Below are 11,359 nucleotides of genomic sequence, written 5' to 3'. Positions count from 1 at the left end.
TCCACAGCTAGCATAGCGAGCTAGCTCCTCTGTGCTGTTTGCTAACACTGTCCTCTCCACAGCTAGCATAGCGAGCTAGCTCCTCTGTGCTGTTTGCTAACACAGTCCTCTCCACAGCTAGCATAGCGAGCTAGCTCCTCTGTGCTGTTTGCTAACACAGTCCTCTCCACAGCTAGCATAGCGAGCTAGCTCCTCTGTGCTGTTTGCTAACACTGTCCTCTATTGCTGTGCTAGGGGCGCTATCAGTTAGCCTTCTCTGCTCTGTGTAGTTATTATCTGCTAGCTAGGTCTCCATCTCTCTGTGTAGCTATTGTTAGCTAGCTAGGTCTCCATCTCTCTGGGTAGTTATTGTCTGCTAGCTAGGTCTCCATCTCTCTGTGTAGTTATTGCCTGCTAGCTAGGTCTCCATCTCTCTGTGTAGTTATTGTCTGCTAGCTAGGTCTCCATCTCTCTGTGTAGTTATTGTCTGCTAGCTAGGTCTCCATCTCTCTGTGTAGTTATTGTCTGCTAGCTAGGTCTCCATCTCTATGTGTAGTTATTGTCTGCTAGCTAGGTCTCCATCTCTCTGTGTAGTTATTGTCTGCTAGCTAGGTCTCCATCTCTCTGTGTAGTTATTGTCTGCTAGCTAGGTCTCCATCTCTCTGTGTAGTTATTGTCTGCTAGCTAGGTTTCCATCTCTCTGTGTAGTTATTGTCTGCTAGCTAGGTCTCCTTCTCTCTGTGTAGTTATTGTCTGCTAGCTAGGTCTCCATCTCTCTGTGTAGTTATTGTCTGCTAGCTAGGTCTCCATCTCTCTGTGTAGTTATTGTCTGCTAGCTAGGTCTCCATCTCTCTGAGGAGCGTAGTTAAGTTCCAGGTCCGTTCCACTTCAATGAAGACATATTCACCATGAACAAAGAGCCATCCTCTGAATCATGTTAAGCTATTGAAGGGCGGCTCTGTCTCACACACACACACACACACACACACACACACACACACACACACACACACACACACACACACACACACACACACACACACACACACACACACACACACACACACACACACACACTCACACACACGCAGGCAGGCATTAGCCACACTGCTGTTATGCAGCAGAGATCCAGCTCCCTCTCACTGTGTTGTTTATTGTTGTTGCCTCAACAGTGATGCACAGTAAGTAGCATTAGGTTCGCTCGATAAAGAATAGACCTGTCACATTTTAAACAAGGCTAGTTTAGCACAACAGCTCTGCTCAGCTCAGCGAGCGAGAGAGAGACGGCTAGCATGCAAAGAGATGACGGCCAAAGGGATCCACACTTGTTAGCGATTCTGAATGGCGATTACACACACGCATACATGCAGACGCATTTGCACACACACACACAGGCCTTGATCTGAGAGCAGGAAGCGTTGTCATGACACTGCTCTGACACGCAGGTGTTTCTCTAGTCAGGCCCGGGGCGACACGTTGCATCTGAAGCCAAATTACCCTCCGTCTATCTATGGTCCGACTGTGTGGCCCCTTAAACATCCTGTGGCCAGATAACCTCTGCCGGACTTAAAACCAAACATAGGTAGTGAGCAGTAGTACTCAGGATAGTGTGTTGGTAGTGAATAGTACGACTCAGGACAGTGTGTTGGTAGTGAATAGTACGACTCAGGACAGTGTGTTGGTAGTGAATAGTAGTACTCAGGGCTGTGTGTTGGTAGTGAATAGTACGACTCAGGATAGTGTGTTGGTAGTGAATAGCACGACTCAGGACAGTGTGTTGGTAGTGAATAGTAGTACTCAGGGCTGTGTGTTGGTAGTGAATAGTACGACTCAGGATAGTGTGTTGGTAGTGAATAGTACGACTCAGGACAGTGTGTTGGTAGTGAGCAGTAGTACTCAGGATAGTGTGTTGGTAGTGAGCAGTAGTACTCAGGATAGTGTGTTGGTAGTGAGCAGTAGTACTCAGGACAGTGTGTTGGTAGTGAGCAGTAGTACTCAGGATAGTGTGTTGGTAGTGAGCAGTAGTACTCAGGACAGTGTGTTGGTAGTGAGCAGTAGTACTCAGGACAGTGTGTTGGTAGTGAATAGTAGTACTCAGGATAGTGTGTTGGTAGTGAGCAGTAGTACTCAGGACAGTGTGTTGGTAGTGAGCAGTAGTACTCAGGATAGTGTGTTGGTAGTGAGCAGTAGTACTCAGGATAGTGTGTTGGTAGTGAGCAGTAGTACTCAGGACAGTGTGTTGGTAGTGAGCAGTAGTACTCAGGATAGTGTGTTGGTAGTGAGCACTAGTACTCAGGACAGTGTGTTGGTAGTGAGCAGTAGTACTCAGGACAGTGTGTTGGTAGTGAATAGTAGTACTCAGGATAGTGTGTTGGTAGTGAGCAGTAGTACTCAGGACAGTGTGTTGGTAGTGAGCAGTAGTACTCAGGATAGTGTGTTGGTAGTGAGCAGTACTACTTAGGACAGTGTGTTGGTAGTGAGCAGTACACTCAGGACCGTGTGTTGGTAGTGAGCAGTAGTACTTAGGACAGTGTGTTGGTAGTGAGCAGTAGTACTCAGGACAGTTGTGTTGGTAATGAGCAGTAGTACTCAGGGCTGTGTGTTGGTAATGAGCAGTAGTACTCAGGACAGCGTGTTGGTAGTGAGCAGTACTACTCAGGACAGTGTGTTGGTAGTGAATAGTAGTACTCAGGACAGTGTGTTGGTAGTGAGCAGTAGTACTCAGGACAGTGTGTTGTTAATGAGCAGTAGTACTCAGGACAGTGTGTTGGTAGTGAGCAGTACTACTCAGGACAGTGTGTTGGTAGTGAGCAGTACAATCAGGACCGTGTGTTGGTAGTGAGCAGTAGTACTCAGGACAGTGTGTTGGTAGTGAGCAGTAGTACTCAGGACAGTGTGTTGGTAATGAGCAGTAGTACTCAGGGCTGTGTGTTGGTAATGAGCAGTAGTACTCAGGACAGTGTGTTGGTAGTGAGCAGTACTACTCAGGACAGTGTGTTGGTAGTGAATAGTAGTACTCAGGACAGTGTGTTGGTAGTGAGCAGTAGTACTCAGGACAGTGTGCTGGTAGTGAGCAGTACTACTCAGGACAGTGTGTTGGTAGTGAATAGTAGTACTCAGGACAGTGTGTTGGTAGTGAGCAGTACTACTCAGGACAGTGTGTTGGTAGTGAGCAGTAGTACTCAGGTCAGTGTGTTGGTAGTGAGCAGTAGTACTCAGGACAGTGTGTTGGTAGTGAGCAGTAGTACTCAGGACAGTGTGTTGGTAATGAGCAGTAGTACTCAGGACAGTGTGTTGGTATTGAGCAGTAGTACTCAGGACAGTGTGTTGGTAGTGAGCAGTAGTACTCAGGACAGTGTGTTGGTAGTGAGCAGTAGTATTCAGTACAGTGTGTTGGTAGTGAGCAGTAGTACTCAGGACAGTGTGTTGGTAATGAGCAATAGTACTCAGGACAGTGTGTTGGTAGTGAGCAGTAGTACTCAGGACAGTGTGTTGGTAGTGAGCGGTAGTACTCAGGACAGTGTGTTGGTAATGAGCAGTAGTACTCAGGACAGTGTGTTGGTAGTGAGCAGTAGTACTCAGGACAGTGTGTTGGTAGTGAGCGGTAGTACTCAGGACAGTGTGTTGGTAATGAGCAGTAGTACTCAGGACAGTGTGTTGGTAGTGAGCAGTACTACTCAGGACAGTGTGTTGGTAGTGAATAGTAGTACTCAGGACAGTGTGTTGGTAGTGAGCAGTAGTACTCAGGACAGTGTGCTGGTAGTGAGCAGTACTACTCAGGACAGTGTGTTGGTAGTGAATAGTAGTACTCAGGACAGTGTGTTGGTAGTGAGCAGTACTACTCAGGACAGTGTGTTGGTAGTGAGCAGTAGTACTCAGGTCAGTGTGTTGGTAGTGAGCAGTAGTACTCAGGACAGTGTGTTGGTAGTGAGCAGTAGTACTCAGGACAGTGTGTTGGTAATGAGCAGTAGTACTCAGGACAGTGTGTTGGTATTGAGCAGTAGTACTCAGGACAGTGTGTTGGTAGTGAGCAGTAGTACTCAGGACAGTGTGTTGGTAGTGAGCAGTAGTATTCAGTACAGTGTGTTGGTAGTGAGCAGTAGTACTCAGGACAGTGTGTTGGTAATGAGCAATAGTACTCAGGACAGTGTGTTGGTAGTGAGCAGTAGTACTCAGGACAGTGTGTTGGTAGTGAGCGGTAGTACTCAGGACAGTGTGTTGGTAATGAGCAGTAGTACTCAGGACAGTGTGTTGGTAGTGAGCAGTAGTACTCAGGACAGTGTGTTGGTAGTGAGCGGTAGTACTCAGGACAGTGTGTTGGTAATGAGCAGTAGTACTCAGGACAGTGTGTTGGTAGTGAGCAGTAGTACTCAGGACAGTGTGTTGGTAGTGAGCAGTAGTACTCAGGACAGTGTGTTGGTAGTGAGCAGTAGTACTCAGGACAGTGTGTTGGTAGTGAGCAGTAGTACTCAGGACAGTGTGTTGGTAGTGAGCAGTAGTACTCAGGACAGTGTGTTGGTATTGAGCAGTAGTACTCAGGACAGTGTGTTGGTAGTGAGCAGTAGTACTCAGGACAGTGTGTTGGTAATGAGCAGTAGTACTCAGGACAGTGTGTTGGTAGTGAGCAGTAGTACTCAGGACAGTGTGTTGGTAGTGAGCAGTAGTACTCAGGACAGTGTGTTGGTAGTGAGCAGTAGTACTCAGGACAGTGTGTTGGTAGTGAGCAGTACTACTCAGGACAGGATTGGGTTATATTATGATGGATTTAAGGTAAGTCTACATAGACTGAGGTCTTTCCTTTACTCCTGTCAACTAAAGTGTCCATATCCGTGTTCACTACATCAACACTACAGGATCCATATGCCTTTGTCTTGTAATGACTACCTCAACACAAAAACACAAACATAGCCTGTGCATGAAAACACAAGAAAGCATACAGTACACACACATGCACGTGTATATGCACAATCACAAACACACACAGACACACACACACACACACACACACACCTAACACACACACCCCATTTAAGCAGGGGCTTTAGCCAGATCGCTAACATTCTGTATGCGTCACCTGTTCAAGCCCTCACCGTGGGAACAGAAGGACAACAACAGCAACAACAATAACAGCAGCAGCAACAACAACAGCAGCAGCAACAACAACATCAACAGCAGCAACAACAACAATAGCAGCAACAACAACATCAACAGCAGCAACAACAACAATAGCAGCAACAACAACATCAACAGCAGCAACACAACAATAGCAGCAACAACAACATCAACAGCAGCAACAACAACAATAGCAGCAACAATAGCAGCAACAATAACAACAACAACAATAGCAGCAACAACAACATCAACAGCAGCAACAACAGCAGCAACAATAGCAGCAACAACAATAACAACAACAACGACAACAACATCATCAAAATCAACAGGGGTTTGGTTATTGTTTGGGGACTGTCGATATATCTGTCGATATAGTAAATCATCTCTTACTCCTAATCTGAAGATCCACGCTGAGCTGAGAATATCCCCAGATAAAAATGGAAAGTTAAATGAGATTGCTGTGCAGAAACATCACATTTTTTCTCTCTCATCTGTTGTTCCCTCTCTCCTTCGTAATCCTCTTCACAAGTGGGGCGGCAGGGTAGTCTAGTGGTTAGAGCGTTGGACTAGTAACCGGAAGGTTGTGAGTTCAAACCCCCGAGCTGACAAGGTACAAATCTGTCGTTCTGCCCCTGAACAGGCAGTTAACCCACTGTTCCCAGGCCGTCATTGAAAATAAGAATGTGTTCTTAACTGACTTGCCTGGTTAAATAAAGGTAAAAAATAACTAAATAAAAAAACTACAGACAATCAGTTACATTTCAACAAACTATTATCCCTAACCCAAGCCCTAACCTTAACCCTTATCCTTACCCTGACCTTAACCCTTATCCTTACCCTAACCTTAACCCTTATCCTTATCCTTACCCTAACCTTAACCCTTACCCTAACCTTAACCCTTATCCTTACCCTAACCTTAACCCGTATCCTTACCCTAACCTTAACCCTTATCCTTACCCTAACCTCAACCCTTATCCTTACCCTAACCTTAACCCTTATCCTTACCCTAACCTTAACCCGTATCCTTACCCTAACCTTAACCCTTTTCCTTACCCTAACCTTAACCCTTAACCTTACCCTAACCTTAACCCTTATCCTTACCCTAACCTTAACCCTTATCCTAACCCTAACCTTAACCCTTATCCTAACCCTAACACTAACCGTAACGTTAGCAGGCAGTCGCTTATCAACAGATAGTTTGTTGATTGTATTACCATCTGTAGAGACCACTCCTTCTGTTGGCAGGCCTGGTTAACAGGCTGTTATCACAGTGTGTGTCTGTGTGTTGGAGTGTGTGTGAGCGTTTGAGTGTGTGTGTGTGTGTGTTTGAGTGTGTGTGTGTGTGTGTGTGCGTTTCAGTGTGTGTTTGTGTGTGTGTGTGTGTGTGTCTGTATGTTTGAGTGTGTGTGTGTGCGTTTCAGTGTGTGTGTGCGTGCATGTATGTGTGTGTGTCATACCGCTGATTAACTTTCCCTACCATGTCATTATCACAGCTAACAGTCCGCCCCCGTTACACCATCAGCCTCTCTCTCTACAGGAGGACGTTCAGCTCCACAGCTACTCTACTGCCCCCTTTACACCATCAGCCTCTCTACAGGAGGACATTCAGCTCCACAGCTACTCTACTGCCCCCGTTACATCATCAGCCTCTCTCTCTACAGGAGGACGTTCAGCTCCACAACTACTCTACTGCCCCCGTTACACCATCAGCCTCTCTACAGGAGGACGTTCAGCTCCACAGCTACTCTACTGCCCCCGTTACACCATCAGCCTCTCTACAGGAGGACGTTCAGCTCCACAGCTACTCTACTGCCCCCGTTACACCATCAGCCTCTCTACAGGAGGACGTTCAGCTCCACAGCTACTCTACTGCCCCCGTTACACCATCAGCCTCTCTACAGGAGGACGTTCAGCTCCACAGCTACTCTACTGCCCCCGTTACATCATCAGCCTCTCTACAGGAGGACATTCCGCTGGTTCAGATGGAGGCTGGTCCTTTTACTCAGCTGCTGTCTGAACAAGACAGAGTAAGATTCTTTGTGGCAACTGAAATTCAACATGAAGGAACATATTCTGACTTGAGAAAAGAACTGCAGACAATTGCACACATAGACACACACACACTCATGCACACACACACACACACACACGCACACACACACACACGCAGGGACACACACACTTTATAACAGAATTTACTTAAATGTGATGCAGAATTGAAGTGCATGATGATAATGAATTGGTTGATGGTTGGTTGCATTCATAACTGTAAAAATGCTTGACTATAAATCAACTAAATGAGACCATAATGATGTATTTTACTACGACTGAATAAACCATGCACCATCTTGTGGTCACCAAGGAAAATACCTTCGTCTTCGTCACCATCGTTATCCGATAAATCCTCGGGCTGTTTTTTGGCATGTGCCCCTATTAACAAAGCAGGGAGAGACAGAGAAGCACAAGAAATTCAAAATAGCATGTTTGTCAAGACAGAGAGGAGGTAAGAGGAGCTACAATACACTACATTATTTACAGTCATGTTAGATAACAAGAAACAGTGATTGTTTACAGAACCAAGTTTTTTACTGATCTCTGGTAACTCAAGAATGATATGTTTTACTTTAGATATGAAAATAAATACACACCAGGTATGATTTTTATAAAGACTCTTTATGTAACAACACTGTTATTGAGGGTTGACTGGCACAGAGACATACACAACTGGTTTCACTGGCACAGAGTCATACACCACTGGTTTCACTGGCACTATGGCACAGAGACATACACAACTGGTTTCACTGGCACAGAGTCATACACCACTGGTTTCACTGGCACAGAGTCATACACCACTGGATTCACTGGCACTATGGCACAGAGTCGTACACCACTGGTTTCACTGGCACAGAGTCATACACCACTGGATTCACTGGCACAGAGTCATACACCACTGGATGCACTGGCACAGAGTCATACACCACTGGTTTCACTGGCACAGAGTCATACACCACTGGTTTCACTGGCACAGAGTCATACACCACTGGTTTCACTGGCACAGAGTCATACACCACTGGATTCACTGGCACGGAGTGGTACACCACTGGTTTCACTGGCACAGTGTCGTACACCACTGGATTCACTGGCACTATGGCACAGAGTCATACACCACTGGATTCACTGGCACAGAGTCATACACCACTGGATTCACTGGCACAGAGTCATACACCACTGGATTCACTGGCACAGAGTGATACACCACTGGATTCACTGGCACAGAGTCATACACCTATGGATTCACTGGCACAGAGTCGTACACCACTGGATTCACTGGCACAGAGTCATACACCACTGGATTCACTGGCACAGAGTCATACACCACTGGATTCACTGGCACAGAGTCATACACCACTGGATTCACTGGCACTATGGCACAGAGTCATACACCACTGGATTCACTGGCACTATGGCACAGAGTCATACACCACTGGATTCACTGGCACTATGGCACAGAGTCATACACCACTGGATTCACTGGCACAGAGTCATACACCACTGGATTCACTGGCACAGAGTCATACACCACTGGATTCACTGGCACTATTTAATCAGAACAGTGGATTAAATTCTACTTTGATGAAACCAAACAACACTTGTTTAGCAGATGTGCTATGAATCATCAATGCTTAGACAGAGAGCCACAGGTGTTGGTAGGTGTGTATCAGTGAATGTTATAGTGAGTGATAGTGTTACAGACAGGTATGAAATGGGTGGCAGGTGCCACCAAGGAAACACTGTCACTTCCTATCCTGTTGTCGTGGTGCCTGACTGACTATATATGTGTGTGTGTGTGTGTGTGTGTGTGCGTGCGTGCGTGTGTGCGTGTGCGTGCGTGTGTGTGCGTGCGTGCGTGCGTGTGTGTGCGTGTGTGCGTGCGTGTGTGCGTGTGTGTGCGTGCGTGTGTGTCGGGGTTCGAAAAGTAATATGCCTTATTCTATGCTGCACATCTGTCTGAGAGTACTTTATGTGTGTATGAACCAGCATGCATCTGCATTCACGTTCACACAGTGACACACGCTCTTCCTCCTCTACATGTAGACTCCACAGACTGAATCTCTGAATCTACAGTTCAGTCAATAGAACTCTCTGAATGTTAACTACATTCCCCTTCCTGCAGAGGAACGGTCCACTGATAATAGATGGGTCTCAGAGTTAAATATGAGAAAGGTCAGAGTGTGGAAGGGGACTTAGTGAAATGTGAAATGTTGCAGTTTCTGACAATTTAGAACGCTTACATTCACTCTACCAATCCTCAAGTGGCCATTTCTCTAACCTATCAGGTTCAAATTCAGATAGACTGTTACTGTCTCTCTCCCTTCCAGATAGCCTGTTACTGTCTCTCTCCCTTCCAGACAGCCTGTTACTATCTCTCTCCCTTCAAGACAGCCTGTTACTGTCTCTCTCCCTTCCAGACAGCCTGTATCTGTCTCTCTCCCTTCCAGACAGCCTGTTACTGTCTCTCTCCCTTCCAGACAGCCTGTTACTGTCTCTCTCCCTTCCAGAAAGCCTGTTACTGTCTCTCTCCCTTCCAGATAGCCTGTTACTGTCTCTCTCCCTTCCAGATAGCCTGTTACTGTCTCTCTCCCTTCCAGACAGCCTGTATCTGTCTCTCTCCCTTCCAGACAGCCGGTATCTGTCTCTCTCCCTTCCAGACAGCCTGTTACTGTCTCTCTCCCTTCCAGATAGCCTGTTACTGTCTCTCTCCCTTTCAGATAGCCTGTTACTGTCTCTCTCCCTTCCAGATAGCCTGTTACTGTCTCTCTCCCTTCCAGATAGCCTGTTACTGTCTCTCTCCCTTCCAGACAGCCGGTATCTGTCTCTGTCCGGTTGCTCCTCTTTATTCTATCGTTATTTCTCTCTCTCTCTTCCTCTCTGTGTGTGTGTGTGTGTGTTTGTGCGTGTGTGTGTGCTCCAACAGATGAAGTAGATTCAGACCGTGCGTGTGTGTAGTCTAGAGGTTAAGAAGCACTTTGGGAAGGACACATTAGAGAGAATGATGGAGAATGCATCTTAAAGGTTAAGCAGCCTGTTATCCACAGTGTAAAGGATAGTCAAAACCCACACTGCCTCACCTCACCACAAAACAACACCAAATAAAAGACCTCCATCTTGTCTCTCTGTTTCCATGTCTCTCTCTCTGTCTCTCTCTCTTTCCATGTCTCTCTTTCCATGTCTCTCTCTCTGTCTCTCTTTCCATGTCTCTCTCTCTCTCTCTCTTTCCGTGTCTCTCTCTCTTTCCGTGTGTCTCTCTCTCTCTCTGTCTCTCTCTCTCTCTCTTTCCATGTCTCTCTCTCTCTGTCTCTCTCTCTCCGTGTCTCTCTCTCTGTCTCTCTCTCTCTTTCCATGTCTCTCTCTCTGTCTATGTCTCTCTCTGTCTCTCTCTCTCTCTCTTTCCATGTCTCTCTCTCTTTCTCTCTCTCTTTCCGTGTCTCTCTCTCTGTCTCTCTTTCCGTGTCTCTCTCTCTTTCTGTGTCTCTCTCTGTCTCTCTCTCTTTCTGTGTCTCTCTCTCTGTCTCACTCTCTTTCTATGTCTCTCTCTCTGTCTCTCTCTCTCTGCCTCTCTCTGTCTCACTCTCTTTCTATGTCTCTCTCTCTGTCTCCCTCTCTTTCCGTGTCTCTCTTTCCATGTCTCTCTCTCTTTCTGTGTCTCTCTCTCTGTCTCTCTCTCTCTTAGCCTGAGGACAACAGGATGAACAGTAAGGTCTATGGGTGAATCCTGAATTGCACCTTATTCCCCTTATAAGGATCTGGTCAAAAGTAGTGCACTACATAGGGAATAGTTGGCTATTTGTGATACAACCACAGTAAAAGCTGCCTTGTTCACTCTCTATAAAGTGAGACAGCCTGAGGACAAAAGGGTGGACAGGAAGAGCATATCTGTGTCCCAAATGGAATCATATTCCCTTCATAGTGCACTACCTTTGACCATGCCCATTGGACTCTGATCAGAAGAAGTGCACTACTTAGGGAATAGGCTGCCATTTGGGACACTGATAATATATACCAACTCTGGGGTATAAAAGCTAAACAGAAACCCTCTGATAACGGCCAGTATAACATCACTGGTACACATTAATGACAAAGTCAGTACATTAACGATATGAAGCTTCGTTCCACATATTTTTTACCATCAAAGAAGACAACCTGTAAAATGACTATGTTACAACTGAGTAACATATTAGTCTGTCTGTCTGTCTGTCTGTCTGTCTGT

General features: G+C 46.2%; 1 protein-coding gene across 1 annotated transcript in view; it reads right to left on the bottom strand.

The window, feature by feature from the left end:
- The window catches only part of LOC109881427 (neuroligin-3), a 338,721-nt gene extending 331,147 nt beyond the window's left edge, over nucleotides 1–7,574 (bottom strand). The window contains exon 1 of the mRNA XM_031789640.1: nucleotides 7,462–7,574. The gene's annotated coding sequence lies outside the window, so the exon portion shown is untranslated. The remainder of the gene's footprint in view (nucleotides 1–7,461) is intronic.
- Between the last annotated feature and the right edge of the window lie 3,785 nt (nucleotides 7,575–11,359).

Source organism: Oncorhynchus kisutch, linkage group LG15, assembly GCF_002021735.2.
Source record: "Oncorhynchus kisutch isolate 150728-3 linkage group LG15, Okis_V2, whole genome shotgun sequence".
In the NCBI taxonomy this organism is placed as follows: domain Eukaryota; kingdom Metazoa; phylum Chordata; class Actinopteri; order Salmoniformes; family Salmonidae; genus Oncorhynchus; species Oncorhynchus kisutch.
This window is presented reverse-complemented; position numbering and strand designations above follow the sequence as displayed.